The sequence below is a fragment of the Pleurodeles waltl genome, chromosome 7 (genome assembly GCF_031143425.1).
Source record: "Pleurodeles waltl isolate 20211129_DDA chromosome 7, aPleWal1.hap1.20221129, whole genome shotgun sequence".
Taxonomy (NCBI): Eukaryota; Metazoa; Chordata; class Amphibia; order Caudata; family Salamandridae; genus Pleurodeles; species Pleurodeles waltl.
Genome location: NC_090446.1, coordinates 632,204,808 through 632,222,200, shown reverse-complemented (window position 1 = coordinate 632,222,200; position 17,393 = coordinate 632,204,808). Strand labels below are relative to the sequence as shown.

Here is a 17,393-nt window from a genome sequence, read left to right as displayed (position 1 = left end):
TGATAACATTTTGTTTCAAAGAGATTCTGAACATCCTGTACCCGTTCGTGGTTTTAATTGGCGAACCACAGATGTATCGGATTCTATGGAAACTGGGCTTTCAGCGCAGCCCTTTGAGCAGGCTTCTCTCAGCGAGGTCCCTCTGCGCTCGCGCTCCCGGTTGGTCTTCTATCCCTGCATATTTTAATAGTGTCTCTAAAAGATACCCGCAGGCCCTTGAAGGAGAAGAAAGGAAACGATATTTCATAGTTTTGTAAATGTTTTCCTCCGGTTTCTCTCTCCATTCCTTACGAGTTCTTTTTCTGCCATTTGTTTCTTTTTTAATTCTATTAAATGACTCGCATTTGAATTACAAACATTGCCGTCATTTTTTAAACTACTCTCCATAACTCCTGTTTAATTGTTTGGTAAAATTCGAGCTATGAAGACAATACACATTACTCAAAACACGAAATATGCCTCCTGATGTAATAAAGTGCCCCATAAACCAAAAAGGGATATTTTGATGGCAGATATGCATAGCAAGTAATCGCAAGCATTAAGAAAGCACGTCGTTGACTGTCCGCCTTTAGGCTTCGTCAACGCATGCTTTCTCATGTTTTTTCTAAAACATTTTATTGGGGAGTTGGCTGTCATGCCCATGCCCGTGTCAATATAAAACAAGCACTGGCAAAGCCAACAGGTCTCGCCGATACAAGAGCTATAGACTTTGGCAATGTGTTACGTAGAATGGATTTGTTGGAGTAGAGTGTTGTAAAGTGGAACAGGTGGAGTAGAGTTCTGTAGAGCTGAGAAGAGGGGTGTAGAGTTCAATGGTTCAGTGGCAGAGAGTGTTGTAGAGTGCAGTTTTGTAGAGTGGAGTTTTGTGGAGGGAAATGGGGTGAAATAGGGCAGAGTGGTGTGGAATGGATGAAGGTAGTGTCTGGGTTGGATTGAAGTAGAGTGGGGTGGATTGGAACGGGTGGACTGGATGGAGTGAATTGGATTGGAGTGGGGTGGATTGGGTTGCTGTGGATTGGACTGAAGTGGAAGGATAGGAATTGGAATACAGTGGAATTAATTTGAGGCGTGGATTGGATTGGATTGCGTTGGATTGGATTGGATTGGACTTGAGTGGGGTGGATTGTGATGGATTGGTTTGGGGTGAATTGGGGTGGAGTGAGGTGGGGCAGATTGGATTGGGGTGAGGTGGATTGGAGTGTGGTGGATTGTATTGTTGTGAGTTGGATTAAATTGGAGTGGGTTACATTGGATTGGTGGGAGTGGATTGGATTGGAGTGGGTGGATTGTGGTGAATTGCAGTAGGGTGAATTACGGTGGAGTGGGGTGGATTGGATTGCATTGAGATGGAATGGATTGGAGTGGGGTGGATTGGAGTAGGGTCGTTTGAAGTGAGGCAGACTGTTTTGGATTAGGGTGGGGTGGATTGGGGTGGGTGGATTGGATTGGGTTGAGGTGGGGTGGATTGGGTTGAGGTGGGGTGGATTGAAGTGAGACAGATTGGAACGGGGCAGATTGTTTTGTATTGCAGATGGGCAGATTAGAGCGGTGCAGATTGTTTTGGATTGGAGTGGGGCAGGGTGGACTTGGGTAGATTGGAGTGGGCAGGATTATTTTGGATTGAAGTAGGGAAGATTGGAGTGAGGCAGGATTTTTTGGGATTGGAGTTGACAGATTGTTTTGGATTGGAGTGGGGCAGATTAGACTTGGTCAGTTTGGAATGGGCAGGTTTGGTTTTGACTGGAGTAGGGCATATTGGAGTGAGGCAGGATTGTTTTGGATTGGAGTGGGCAGACTGTTTTGGATTGGAGTGGTGTGAAATGTTTTGATTGGACTGGGGCACATTGTTTTGGAGTAGAGTATGTCAGATTGTTTTAGATTGGAGTGGGGCAAATTGGACTGGGTGGATTGGGAGAGTGAGGTGAATTGGGTTGGGGTAACCTAGATTGGACTGGAGTGGGACAGATTGGTATGGGGTAGATTGTTTCGAATTGCAGTTGAGCAGGTTGTAGTGGTGCAGATTGTTTTGGATTGAATGGGGCAGATTGGAGTAGGGCAGATTGTTTTGGATTGGAGTGGGGCAGACAGAAGTTGGGCATATTGTGTTGGTTTAGAGTGAGGCAGATTGTTTTGCAATGGAGTGGGGCAGACTGTTTTGGATTGGAGTGGGACAGGTTGTCTTGGATTAGAGTGAGGCAGAATGGATGGGAGTGTGGTGGTGTGGTTTGCTGTGAGGTAAATTGGACTGGAGTGGGTGGATTGGATTGGGGTGAACTGGATTCTGGTAGGGGGATCAGATTAGAGAGGGGTGGGTGGAGGTGGTATGGAATGGGGTGGATTTGATTGGATTGGAGTGAGGTGGATTGGATTGGGGTCAGGTGGATTGGATTAGAGTGGGACAGATTGGCATTGGTTGGAGTGGGGTGGATTAGATTGGAGTGGGGTGGATGGGGTGGAGTGGGGTGGATTGGGGTGAGGTGGATTGAATTGGAGTGGGGTGGACTGGGCAGGATTGGTGTGAATTGGATTGTTATGGGGTGAATTGGATTGGAGTGGGGTGGATTGTGGTGGATGTAGAGAGGTGGATTGGGCTGGGGTAAAGTGGATTGGAGTGGGGTGGATTGAAGAGGGACAGATTGGAATGGGGTGGAGTGGGATATAGTGGAGTGGGGTGCATTGGAGTGGGGAAGATTGGAATAGGGTGGATTAGAGTGGGGCAGATTGGAGTGGACTGAGGTTGGGCAGATTGTTTTGAATTGAAGTTGGGCTGATTGTTTCTGATTGGAGTGGGGCAGATTATAGTAGGACATATGTTTTTTTTATTGGAGTGGGGCAGATTGTTTTGGATTGGTGTGGGACAGAATGTAGTGGAACTAATTGTTTTGGATTTGGGCAGATTGTTGTGAATTGGAGTTGGGCATATTGGAGTGGGGCAAATTGTTTTGGATTGGTGTGGTGCAGACTAGAGTGCTGCAGATTGGTTTGGAGTGGGGCAAATTAGAGTTGGGCAGATTGGAGTAGGGCAGATTGTTTTGGATTGGAATGGGGAAGAATGATTTGGAGTCGAGTTGGGCAGATTGTTTTGGAGTGGGGTAGATTATTTTGGATTGCAGTGGGGCAGATTGTTTTAGTTGGGAGTGGAGCAGATTGTTTTGAATTGGACTAGGGTAGAGTGGGGGGCAGATTGTTCTGGATTGGAGTGAGGTGAATTGTTTAGGATTGAAGTAGGGCAGATTGTTTTGGATTGGAGTGGGGCAGATTGGAGTGGAGCTGGTTGGAGTTGGGTGGGTTGGCAAAATTGGAGTGTTGTGGATTGGAGTGGTTTAGATTGGTTGCGTGGCTTGGATCGGAATAGGGTGGACTGGAGCACGGTGAATTGGATTGGGGTTGGGTGGAATGGATGGATATGGGGTGAATAGGATTGAGCGACGTGGACTGATTCCTGTGGGGTGGATTAGTGTGAGGTGGGGTGCATTGGTGTGGATTAGAGTGGGGCAGATTGGATTGGAGTGGAGTGGATTGGGGTGCACTGCACAATAATGTGTTAAAGCATAATTTCGAAAATTGCACATAAGAAAGAAACAATATTGCTTTGCAATATTTAGCACAAGACAATCATCATCGTTTGAGAACAGCACCCTTGAGCACAAACAAAACAAAATGAATGCAATTTGAGAAAAGAAGACTTGGCAAAATAAAAGACTGTTAACTATAGAAAAGAAAACTTTGCAATTTTGTTTTTCCTGCTGGGCACATTTTTGTCAATCACACACCTTCTTTTTGCAGGGCACTAGAAGTTAAAAAGAACAAAACAGTACCTCAATCACTTCGGGAGCAGTGGAAAGGCACTGATTAAGTTGAATCAATCAGTGCTTGGTCCCCGCTCCACAGAAGAGAAAAAAAATGAGGCTGGGCCTGCAGTGGCCAATTGTGAGGCTGTAAAGAAGAGTGCTACACCAGCCAACAAATGGTTAGCCATGGTTCAGCTCCAAGCCCTTTTTGTTAACAACAGTGTCTCGCAAGTGAAACACATGCGCTAGTGCTTGCTATCGCAGGCTCAACCCTAAAAATGGGTAAAGCAAAAACATTTTTACTCTCAAAAACCATACATTACCACAGCAGGTCCTGGCACTGAAGGGAACTATTTTGAGTGTGGATGTGCTTTTGTGAAAGAACAGAATGCCATTATTCACTGTGATGTTAGCCCGTGGTGCAAGCAGGCTGATCCACTGCCCCATGCTCTATGCTGCAGTGAGCAGAAGAAATATGTGAATGGCACAGCAATAGAGCAAGAGATGAAAATGTCTGATTGAAAGCCCTAGAAATATATTATAGATATAATTTTAGTAAAATCTAAAAGGTTTTGGCTAATGCCAGACCTAAGAAGTATTTGAGGACCTACTGGCTTTTGTATTGCTGTTTGGTAAAATGTAATGGTTTTTGCTCACAGTTTATTTGTTATTATTTGATTGGTTCAAAGTGCGAATACCTCTTGTGTTTTTTTCACAGTGAAGACCATAGATTGTTTCCATAGAGGTTTCGGTGCCATAGCCAGCAATTCTTAGTTTGATCAGTCTTAAATTTTTTTTTCTAATGTATAGGCTTTTTAATATTCAACTTGGGAACATGTAATTAAGCTGCAATTCAATCAACTGAGTGGCATTTTAGCCTGTTAACTTTCCTTCACTACACACTCCCAATACTCACCTATACCAAAACGTTTAGATTGGTGTTCACCTCTTAAAGACAAACTAAAAGTGCTCTCCTCCATTTTTTCTTGCATTGTAGCTTGCACTATTACTCCTTTGGGAAGTGGTGACAGAATGGACCACAGGATGGACCATGCCATTTAAGGGTGGATGAGGGTTTTCATTCTAACAACATAAGGTTTTCTCATCAAGAGACTTGTGACTTGTGAGCCCTTCTAGATGTTGAGTTGATCTTAGTTGAGCCAATGCATGTATTTAGTGTATTTAGACTGTTTTGGGAGTAATGCATTATGGGTCTTTAGAGAGTCCCTTGTGCCCCCTATATGATAGTATGCCCTTGCGCAAGCTCACATGCTCAAGTCTACTGAATGACTAGGGCACCATGGTAATGTATTTGTTATTGACTACTTGAAGATGGCGAGCACCGCACAGCTTGGTCATTTTAAAAAAGAAATTCTTAGTGCACAATAAGTGCTTTTGATAGGGCACAATCAGCAATTTGCTACCTGGCCCTACAAAAACATATGTTTAAAAAATCTACTGAAAAGAAAAAACGTAGCAACAGAGGAGCAGGTGGACAGAGCTGGTTGGGGAACAGCGGAAATTGGGCAGGGGCATGAGAGAGAGAGCAACGCAGGGGGTGGGGACAAACACGTGTGGGGGCTGCAATGCATAATGTGGGGGTCTTGGGGGAGTAAGTACACAGGGGAGAGAGACTGGACAGCCCCTAGAGAGAGAGAGCAAACCCAAAGCATAGAGTGTAGGGGTACTTTCGGAGTGAGGGGAGAGACACAAGAGGAAGAGAGGTGGTAAAAGTAGGTATTCAGATAGACTGCTTACCCAAAATAATATGTTTGTGTATTTGTTTTGTTCCATTTGTTGTGATGGTGATGTGTTAATTTTGTGATATTTCTTTGTTACGCTTCATTGTGTTGTTGTGTGGTATTGCTGTTTTTTCTGGTTTGTTGTGTTATGCCTTGTTATGATTTTTGTTATTTTGGTTTGTACTACATTAATGTGGTATGTTCTGTTGTGCTCTGTAATTTCTTCATGGAAGTCCAAAATGCTTCTACATTTATTGCCAAAAGCAGCACATTACTCTAACGTTCCAGCGACAAACGAACACTCACCACTGCCTAAGGTGATAAAATACCGCTTCTCAAAGTCTTGCACTATTAGACACCACATAGCTCCTTTTATGAGATATAGCCCCAGGGTTAAAAACAATCAAGGCAGGAAGTTTAAGAGCCGGAGGGCAAAGACTGAGGAAGATCTACAAGCCTAAGCATTAACCGCAATGCAGGCAGAATTATAGTGAAAGTACTTTAGCGTCTTAGATACTGCATAACTTGAGATATTGTCCAGTTTAAGTAGAAGGATTTCACAAACAGGACCTCATGGAAGTCACATAGTCGACGTTTTTTAAACCCAGTAACCAAGTAGCGTTTGTAGGGTTCAATGGCTTGAACTAGAGAATGGAAGATGGGCTCCCCTATTTCTGTAGTGTAAGAAGGCTATAAGTGGGGTGTAGTGCCTCCTTTTCACCCGTGAGCCTCGGTGCCACTGCATCTACTGCACTAATCATAACTATGACCCTCAGGTAACCAATAAAGATAACGAACAGAGCCTTAAGTAAAGGTGAGATATTGTTCAAAGTCTGATTTTACAGGTCATTAATGCAGTGCCTATTGGATCTTTTGTAGATTAGACGCTTAAGGGTCTCTACAGCCCAAGGCCTAATCCTGAGGCATGAATAGTCTTCAAAAACTGACTTAAACCGTTTTTGTAGAAAGAGAAACAAGCCTGAAATGAATCACTTTAATCATGTGTGTTAAAGTAGGAGATGTGATTGCTAAAGTCGTCTGGCATTACACCTTACTCTCTAACATCCTCTACACCTGTAGATCAGTGAATAAGACATAACAACCTACAAGAAAGTAGAACCAGAAGACAGTGCCTGTGATGCATTTTCAGAAGCTGAGGGCTTTTTATGGGCGAGCGCAAAGCGTTCAGTCCCATTCTGTAATCTCTCTTTGGGCTTGCAACCATGCCCATTTCACGTCAGTCACTTACATTGGTTCATGGGCTTGCCTTTTAAAATTTGCTTGCTTTCATTTGTGAAAGACATGCGTACGTCATGGCTTTTCCGGTGTTTAGCCCACCTACGCAGCACCGGTAAACTACTAAAAACATACGAGGCTCGATGTTTTCAGCATTGTGTCCAGACTACTTTATCTGTTTATTTTCCACGCAGCGCAATCGCGCTGCATTTTACATAGTGCGATCGTGCTGTGTTTTCTTTTTCTTTACAATGCTAATAGCTCTAACTCGAGCAAATGCGAGTCCCGTTGCTAAATGCTTCTTTTATGTAGTAGTTGCATCACTTTTGCACCGCGCAATGGGGTGCATGCAGGAAACAACTACTAAATGCAATTTATAAAGCCACACAGGCATTGCGTGGCACTAAGTGGCTTGATAAATTCAGAATAACGTAATACAGCGCAGATCGCTGCGTTGTGTTACTCTGCCCCAGTGAGGTGTTCCATGGTGGGGTGTGTGTGTATCACCACACAACACCCATAGATTTTGACTCAGTCCCATATTTACCATAAGTGGTAGACATGAGAATGCACCAAAATTGCTGCACCTCCCCAGGTGAGAAGTAACGAGGAGAAATAGCATTATTTCTTCTCCTTTTGTTTCCTTTTTGTATGTGTGCTGCATTCTGAAGCACACATGGAGAGAGGAAAATGATGTAGGGGATTGTTTTTGTGGGAAGGTGCCCCTTCCTGCACAAAAGCAATCCTATTTACAACTCAGGCACCCTTGCACCATAGTGGTATCTCCATTGGTGCTAGGCAGCATGGGGAAAAGCAGATATGTGCCACATTATTTTAAATAGAGCACACTCCTGCCCTTCCTCTGTAACAGAGGACAGCGCTGCAAGGTGGCTTGAGGCTCAGAGCCACATATTCATAATTATGATCCTGAATCCGGTCTGCAATTATAGCCCTCATCGGCTTGCCAAAAGAGCTATGATGCTATATTAATAACAGAACATAAGCTACACAAATGCTAAAAAAATAGAATAGCTGTGATTTGTGCCTTCAAATATAAATTGGAAAACAGAAGCATATTGTTTGAGTAGGGTACTGTTCATGCGCCTGTTAAGTTTTCATATCCAGGATGGTGAAGGCTGATCTGAGAAAGTTAACTGCAGGCTGTGCCCCGCAGACGGTCTGGCCACAGGAGTGTTATATTTTGCATGTGCTGATTTTGTCTCCATGTCGGCCAATCTACCTTGCCTACTGTGTGGCAAAACTTCAACAAGAAGGTGATCACTTCTATTGTGTGATAACGGATTCTCGTTTTATTTATTTAGTAATACAGCATCATTTGCATTTTTGAATCTAACCTTGGGTATCCCTTATGATTAAAGAAATATATAGAAAATTAAAATGCCAAACACTTGAATCATACTTCTAATCATAGAGAGCACAAATCTGACCCTCCTTACAAAAGTTCCTTCGCCCTTTCATCCTCCTTGTTTCCATCTATTCAGCCATGCATCCTTCCTTCCACCCTTCCATCTGTTTATTTCCCTCTATGCATTCACCTCTTCTCCTTTCCATCCATCCACTCACTCATACAGCCATTCATCCTTTCACTCTTCTATTTATATCTAAATATCAACATCTCTCTCTTTCTATTTATATATATAGTATATATGTGTTTATAAATGTATGTATACACACACAAATACATAGGGCCTCATTATGACCCTGGCGGGCGGCGGAGGCCGCCCGCCAGGATCCCGCCCTCCATTATACCGCTCCGCGGTCAGAAGACCGCGGAGGGTATTATGAGTTTTTCCCTGGGCTGGCGGCCGGTCTCCAAAAGACCGCCCGCCAGCCCAGGAAAAAACTCCCTTCCCACGAGGATGCCGGCTCGTAATCGAGCCGGCGGAGTGGGAAGGTGCCGTCGCGTATTTCAGTGTCTGCAAGACAGACACTGAAATACTTTGCGGGGCCCTCTTACGGGGGCCCCTGCCGTGCCCATGCCATTGGCATGGGCACGGCAGGGGCCCCCAGGGGCCCCGCGACCCCCCCTACCGCCATCCTGTTCATGGCGGCTTTCCCGCCATGAACAGGATGGCGGTAGGGGGGGTCAGAATCCCCTCGGCGGCGCAGCGAGCTGCGCCGCCTTGGAGGATTCTAAGGTCAGTGGAAAACCGGCAGGAGACCGCCGGTTTTCCCGTTCTGACCGCGGCCAAAGCGCCGCGGTCAGAATGACCAAGGGAGCACCGCCGGCCTGTCGCGGTGCTCCCGCCCCCGTTGGCCCTGGCGGTAGAGAACCGCCAGGGTCAGAATGAGGGCCATAGTCTTTAACAGGCCCATCAAAACCATCAAAATATGCATAAATCCATCTTCTTACCCATCCACCCTGACACACTTCTTATCTCTGAAGATTACTTTCACCTTCCATCTTTTCATCTTTATATTCATTCTTTCACATTCCCATCCACTCTTTCTTACATCCTTCTTCTATTTACCCTTCCATTGCAGCTTTCATCTTTTCGTCCTTCTTTCAGTTCACAAATCATCCCTTCCACCCTTACTTCTCCTCTATTTACTTCCCTACCAGTGATATTTGTGAGCCTTTCTGTAGACGACCCTGCACACAGAGGAGGCTTATAGGCAACTAATTTATATTTTAGTGGGACCCATTTCACCAGCATATTGAGCCCAGAGGCAGCGTCCGTGTTAAAGATTCAGGCCCATATTTATACTTTTTTAGCACCGCATTTGCGCTGCTTTTTGAAGCACCACCTTAGTGGTGGTGGTGGGTTCAAGGTGAGAGGAATTTAGAAACAAACAGGTATCAGGTCTGACTATATAAGTGCAAGAACTATCACTACACACTGCTGTTAGAGGGAATTATGAATATAGGTTAGAGTGGGACTGTGCCTAAATATGAAAGGGCACTTGCTGCAAACAAGTGATGGGGCTATGTGCACATAGATGAGATGGGGCTAGCTGAGCAAACAAATCAGGTGCACATAGGTAACAGAGGCTTGGTGCAAAAGGGCCACATGGAGTTTGGAGTTTATGGATAGCAGGGACTATATGCACACAAGGCTAAATCCCTGCATATGAAGGGTGTTAAGGTGTACAGAAATGTGGTTAGGTGCACACAGCGGATGGCAAAAGCTACTTGAGATAGCTAAGGGATCCCAGGATGCTCAATCTGCCTAACTCAAGTCTGAGTAAAGGGGTTGGCTCTGTGCAAACAAGTGACAGTGCTAGGAGCACATCGATGAGAGCAAACATGATTAAAAGTTTTGTATAGGTTAGGGATTTCTAACTCCACGCAGGTGAGTAGTGGTTGGTGGATGCTGATGAGATGTACTTAATCACAGTGAAAATGGATATGGCATACATATGTGAGAGGAAGCATGGCACACAATCGTGAAATGTAGCTAGGTGTGCACATGGTTCACACAAGGGAGATGTGGCTAGGTGCATGTTAGACCCGTCACCCTTCGGGTGGTCTTCCCCCAAACTGTTTGCCTTTCTCCATCATCTTTTGGTGATCTTGTTTTAGTTGGCCATAGGAGTTTGTTTACCCCTGCTAATCAGTGCTAAAGTGTTTGTGCTCCCTCCTTCAAACTTGGTGAAATTGGCTTACACCCAATTGGCACAGTTAATTCCCTTGTAAGTCCTCATTAAAGTGGTTCTACTTATACCAAGGGTCTGTAGGTTAACCTATACTAGTGGGCCTGCAGCACTGATTGTGACACCTCCCAAAGTAGCCTTTTGCTATGTCTCAGGCCTGACATTGCATCCTGGGTTTGTAGTTTAAACTGGCAGTTCAACCTGGCAAAACAAACCTTTTGCCAGACCCATACCTCCCTTTTTAAAACATATAAGTCCACTCTAGGGTAGGCCCTACATAGCCCAAAGGGCAGGGTGCAGTGCATTTTAAAAGTTTAACATGTACTCTTAAGTGTCACATCGCCTGGTAGTGTAAAACTCCTAATCTATTTTTTCACTGCTGAAGCTTGCCCCTTCCATAGAATAACATTGGGTTAATTTATTAAGTGATAACTTTCAATTTGGAGCAGGTAGGAATGGTGTCTAAAGAATTGGAATTTAAACCGCTTTTTAATGGTAACGTCGAATTTAAAGTCACAATTCTGAAAATGCCACCTTGAGAAAGTTGGCATCTTCTAGTCCTGACCATTTGGTGGCTGCAGCCTATAACCTGGTTCACATGACTAGGTGTAGCTGACAAAGGGTCTTTGTGCATTGCTCCCAGATAGTGAGACATAGGGAATAGTAGCTGGCTGGATTGGCCCTCTCTGACGTGATGAGGTGGAGAAGCTTTCACCTTTCACCTTCAGCTTGGCTGTTGGTTCTAGGGCTGTGATTGGTGGATAGGGCTGAGTTTTTGATTGGCTGTTGGTTCTAGGGCTATGATTGGTGAATAGGGCTGGGATTCTGATTGGTTGCTGGTTTTAGGGCTGGGGCTGTGATTGGTGGTCAGGAATAGGGCTATGATTGGTGATTAGGGCTGGGTCTCCCATTAGTTGTTTGAATCAGGGCTTGAAATTGGATTGGCTAGGGTTAGGACCAGCTTCTTATTGGCCAGTAGGGCTATTAAAGGCTAGGACTCAGGGCGTCTCAGCCTGGGCGTCGAGGCAAAGGGCGGAGAGGAGAAGGGCAGCTGCCTGTTTGGGCGGAGAGGACAAGGGCAGCTGCCTGTTTGGGCGGAGAGGACAAGGGCAGCTGCCTGTTTGGGCCTGTTCGGGACTGGTAGGGACTAGGGACTAGGGCCAGAAATGCTGCCCAATTCTCAATTGACCAGGAATGGTTTCAGCCCCTACACATCCCTCAACATGCAAACACATTAACTGCAAAGACATCCAACTCATGCATCACAAACTGACCACAGACAGATTGCAATGCCCCATCACCCAACACAATACCCTTTATACAACACACATACACATATCCTCCACAACTACAACAGTCAAACACCTTCATTCTCACAGCAAACACTACTCTGTCCACTCCCAATAACACAACCTGCCATCACCCACACAACACAAAACTACAGTATACATTTCTCTCAGTCTCAGCCTTCCAGATACACACTCTCTGCTCATACTGCTCCACACAGACCACCTGTCATCATAACAATGCCCAAACCCTGCCTTCAAACACACCATCTACAAACACTCTTCCCCTCTCTTCACCAATTACATACAACCATACAATCCCCACATTTAACTCCACCACACATATTACCTCTTCCAGTCATCACAACTAACACTAACTCCCCTGACACGCATCCATCACCTCTTACACACCTCGTACATTCATCTCCAAAACACGTCAACACCCCATCTAACACTTAAATTCCACTTACCAGCACTAACTCACATACAAATCCCTCACCAAAAACAACTACACCAATATCCCCTCTCACTATTCCACAAAAACAATACAGACCACAAACATCAGCACATCAAATCAACACAAACTTACATTACACTTATCATCATACCCACTCCCACCCTCAGGACTACACAAAGAATACAAAATCCATCCTATCTCCACCCCTACTTTCTCACTCTTCACAAACACCTACCACAAGCACCTCAACCCAGCAACTTTCATTCACTCGCCTCTCCTCCATTGCACAATTTAGAGCCTTACATCATGATCCACATGATCCTCCACCACCCCTAACCCATACTCCATCCACACTAAACAAACGCAAACAAAATAAAAAACATGCCACTCATAGCAACCTCGCATCCCCTTGTATATTACATAATAAGACAACCCTACAAAAAACAATTCACTCTTCATGGCTCTCTCAGCCACCAAGTCCACCACCCACACACACAGACCCAACAAAATGCCTCCTTAACCTGCTGGAAGAGGAACACTATATTGGAAAGCAAGACTATTGTGAGCCTCAAACAGTTATCACAACTACCAACACTCCTGCTTCAAGATCACATTATACTACTTACCCTTCTCCTAAACAAGGCAACACTACCACGAACACACCTTTTCTAAACTGCCGGCTCATAAATGCTCGATCACTCTCAAAAAACAAGCACCACATCCACGACCTGCTCACAGACACACAACCTGACTTACTATTCATAACTGAATCCTAGTTGGGAGATGACATGGCCCCAGTGTTGCACGAAGCCGTTCCTCCGGGCTATCAAACCATCGCACAAAACCGTATAGGCAAGAGAGGAGGTGGACTAGCTATTATATTCAAACAGGCATTGAACCTCAGTATAACAGACAACATCTCTATACAAGGTTGTGAAGCCCTCTTTACCAGATGCCACCCTATTCCAACTTCCTCTTGTAACTTTCTCCTACTTTACAGACCTCCACCTAACAACTCCACATTCCCAGATGCTTTTCTAGACACAGTCTCAAACCTTATTACACTATACTCCAACCTATGCATTCTTGGGGATCTAAACATTTGGTTTGACAAACCCAATATGCCCCATCCAAAAGCTATCACCACTGGCCTAGTCGCATTGATCCTACATCAGATTGTACACAATCCCACACACATCACTGGAGACATCCTAGATTTCATTTTTGCTAAGCCTGAACTAGTTACTATTCATAGCATCATGCCAATCACTTGGTCAGACCACCATTTGAAAACTTTCTGACATACAACTCCACAAATCAACACATCCCAAAACTACTTACGTACATACACCTATCGACCATGGAGCAAACTCAATTTGGATGACTTAGAAACACAACTAACAGCCAACATAGATCTAGATACAATGAATTCTGTGCCAAAACTTTATGAGTGGCTACAGGAAGCTTTTGATATCCTAATACCACTCAGAAAAACTAAACATGACAAAAGAAAACCAAAACCTTGGAGAAACACAGAACTTAAAAAGATAAAGCAACAAATCAGAAAGTCGCAGCGGACCTGGCTCACAACAAACAACAGTCAAGACAAACTGCAGCTACACACACCTAACAGGATATACAAATCATCAATCAAAAAAGCAAAAAAAAAAAGGTACTACTCAGACAGAATTCAAAATGCTCAATCTACAACCAAGGAATTTTATAAAATTCTCAATGAATTTTGAAAACCTACATGCATGGAAGGAAGTCATGCCACTACTCAAGATTTCACAAACAAATTGGTAACTCACTACACAACCAATGCAGACACATTGGGCTCCTATTTAAAACAGAAGAAAAACATCAGCACCAACCCCTTTCCTAAAATACCCTCTAAGAATAAACCAACCCAACCTCTACAGTCCTTCAAACAAATATCCCACAGTGAATTTATGGATTTGGTCAAAGCAAGCGGACCTTCCGGTTGCCCTTCTGACCCTTGCCCACCACAAATCTTCAAGAACATTCTTCTATCAACTTCTGCTGCCACACCTGTAAGAAGAATCATCAACAACTCTTTAACTTCAGGAACTTTTCCTGTAGACCTGAAAAAGGCATACATACGACCTTTATTAAAGAAAACAAACGTAGACCCGCAATACCCCAACAACTACAGACCAATCACAAATGGACCTTTCCTGGGCAAATTGATAGACAGAGCAGCATTCGCCCAGATGTCACTATTCATTGAAGACAATTCTAAACTTTCAGACTTCCAAACTGGATTCCGCCGAGGAAGAAGCACTGAATCGGCACTCATAGCAATCTGGGATGATCTTAAAAACACAGTTGACCGAAATGGAGTTGCTGCACTACTTCTCTTGGAACTCTCAGCTGCCTTTGATACAGTTGACCATGACACCCTAATTCAAAGACTCCACGAAGCCAGCATATAAGGGATTGCTCTCGGCTACGGCTGAAACGCGTTGTTCTGGGAGGAAGTATTGATGAATAAAAGTTTTTTGGACCTCCATTTGGTGTCCGGGAACTCTCTGCATGTAACAGGAGGATTGTTGGCAATAATTTGTGGATTGCTAGGTCCACGCCTGGACCGCTACTGAATTATCATTATATATGTATGTATGTATGTGTATATGTTGTTTCTGTGCTTGGCATGTTCGTGGGTCATTGCATGGCTCCTGGGTGTGTTGTTATACTGGATATCTATGAATTCCTGCTTTCATCTTATCACACTTACCTACACATCATCATATGTCACGTCTCTATCAAACTATCCTCCATTCTCACTCTGACTCATCCAAAATCTTTTCTACTACTTTCATCTCCTAAATAACTCTGCCTAAGCTCTTCCCTCCACTTCCACATCTAACTCTCCAAACCTCACTCTACTACTGTGACCTCCCACACAACCGTACTAAATTCTCCCGCATTTATCTCACCCTGCTACTATGCTCTCCCTAACCCTTCCACATACTCTTCCCTCCTCCATCCCCCTTTACTCATCCCAAGCCTTTGGGTTGAGTAAATGAAGGATATACTCCCAATTAACACTTCTGGATTTCTCTCCTCCCCCACCCCTCTATTACTCCAGTCAATCTAACTAACAAACTCTCATATCCGTGGCTCAAATTAATTCATAATAATACTAAAACTGTACTCATTATTTCCCGATACTAGTCCATCACTAATTCTTGTTGAGTTCCAGAGTAGCGTGCTACTCACCGAAAAGCGCTTCGACGCCTCATCAGGGGTAGAAAGCGCTATATAAATACGATTACAATACAATGCAATACCGCACTTGTACATCACAAAGGCTCTATCTGAGCACACTCAGAAAGGGTTTGACATTAGTCTTTTGTGACCCCAGTAAGGTTAGGGCCAGAGCATGAAGGCAGGAAATTCCAAGCACCTCTGGAGGTGAAATCCTCTGGAACCCCCTCCTACTTCCAAGTGGGCACCTGATATAAATAATGGACCCTCAGACCCAACTCTTCAGCACACCTCTGGCCATTTGGAAGACTCAGAAGGACTGCTGTGCTGCTGTGCTGCAAGAAGGAATACTACTCTGCTGCCCTGCTACTCTGCTGCCCTGCTGCCTGACTGAAAGAGCTAGGCCTACATCTTGAAACCAGGACCACCAGAGTAACTCCAAGGGATAGTTGGCTGAGCACAGCCTTAGGGAAAGAAAAGGCTCAAACCAACTTGAACCCAGGCCCTGGACTTAGTCTGCTGTAAGTCCTGTCTCCCTACATAGTGCCATCCCAGTCCTGGAACATTGGTAGTGGGCCTAAAGGTGCTTTGTCAGCCTAGCTGCGGTCTTGTGGGCAGAATCAATGCGGCACAATGCATCTCCTCACAGATCTGCTTCAGAACTGCCTCTGTGCATCGCATCCCTGATGCAGGATCTCACATTGCAGACCGCAGTCCCCTCAGAATCACCACTGTGTGGCACATGCCTTTGCTTGCAAGTCCCTCATCGATCACATCTTTGGTGATGATGCAGGACTCCATATGGCAGCACCACAGCTTCTTCAGAACTGGCAGTGGGCGACGGGTCTTCGATGTAGGACTTAAGATTGCAAGCCCCTCGTTCACTCCTTCCTCAATAAAGACACAGGATCTGGCATTACAGTCTCTCATCTCCTCGGAATCACTGTTGAATGACACATCCTTGACGCAGGATATCGCAATGCTCCACTAGCAGGATTTAAGGTACTTTGTTCAGTTAGCATAACCTGGTTCCTGTATCTGGCCCGCACTCCATTGTGGTTGGCTTGAAACTGTGACATTGTTCTGGTCTGTCACAACCCGATAACCACAGTTGGGGCATTAGGCACTACTTTTACTTAAAACTTTGAAAATTGTGTTTCACCATTTCTATTAATTGGATCTTTGTCTTTTTGGTCTGACATCATTTATTACATTTTAATCTATTTTCCTAAATTGGTGTGGGATTTTTCTTGTGTTCTCAATTTTTACTGTTTGAAATGCTGCAAAATCATCTTTCACATTGCCTCTACTTTAAGCCTGACTGCTGTGTGGCAAGCTACCTGAGGGTTAAGAACATATTAATTTGGTGTTTGCTTGTGTTTCACCTTGACAGAGACTGTGGTTCCTGCTTAAGTAGGGTTCAACCCCCTCAACCAGTAACCTAAATTCCAACATTGTACACAAGTTTAAAGCAAAGAATTGTGTTCTATTGGATGACAGTACCAAGTCAAAATTCACTTACTACGTGCATGTCTCACAAAATGAATGTGCATCAGTGGGTGTCCAATATAAGCTAAGGTAGGCTGGATCCATATTGGATTTTAATGATAGGCATATACAATAAATGTACATGGAATAAATCTAAATACAACATATTTATGGAGGGAATCATTATCCTGAAAAATCTGGCACAGACCAAATCATCCTGGACCTATGTTGGATTCTCCTGCTGCATATAAAACTAAGGCCTATATTGATGAGCTTTGTGACGCAGGGCAGTGCTGCAAGTCACCTTGCCGTGCTGCCCTACATCACAGGGAAAGGGCCGGAATGCACCACATTTATGCAATATGGTACGATCCTGTCCTTTCCCCGTGCTGGAGTCCTTTTGACTGCCTAGCGCCAACGCAGGCACCCTTGCACCATGCTGCAAAGGTGCCTGCTTTGCATGCAGGATTGTTTTTGTGCAGGAAGGGACAGCACACTTAGAAAGAGGAAGAAACAAGGAGAAGTAAACATACGCCTCTCCTGGGAA

At 44.5% G+C, this 17,393-nt stretch overlaps 1 protein-coding gene across 3 annotated transcripts in view; it reads left to right on the top strand.

The window, feature by feature from the left end:
- Positions 1–17,393, top strand: part of HTR4 (5-hydroxytryptamine receptor 4) — a 1,500,331-nt gene that overhangs the window by 953,826 nt on the left and 529,112 nt on the right. The window lies entirely within an intron of this gene.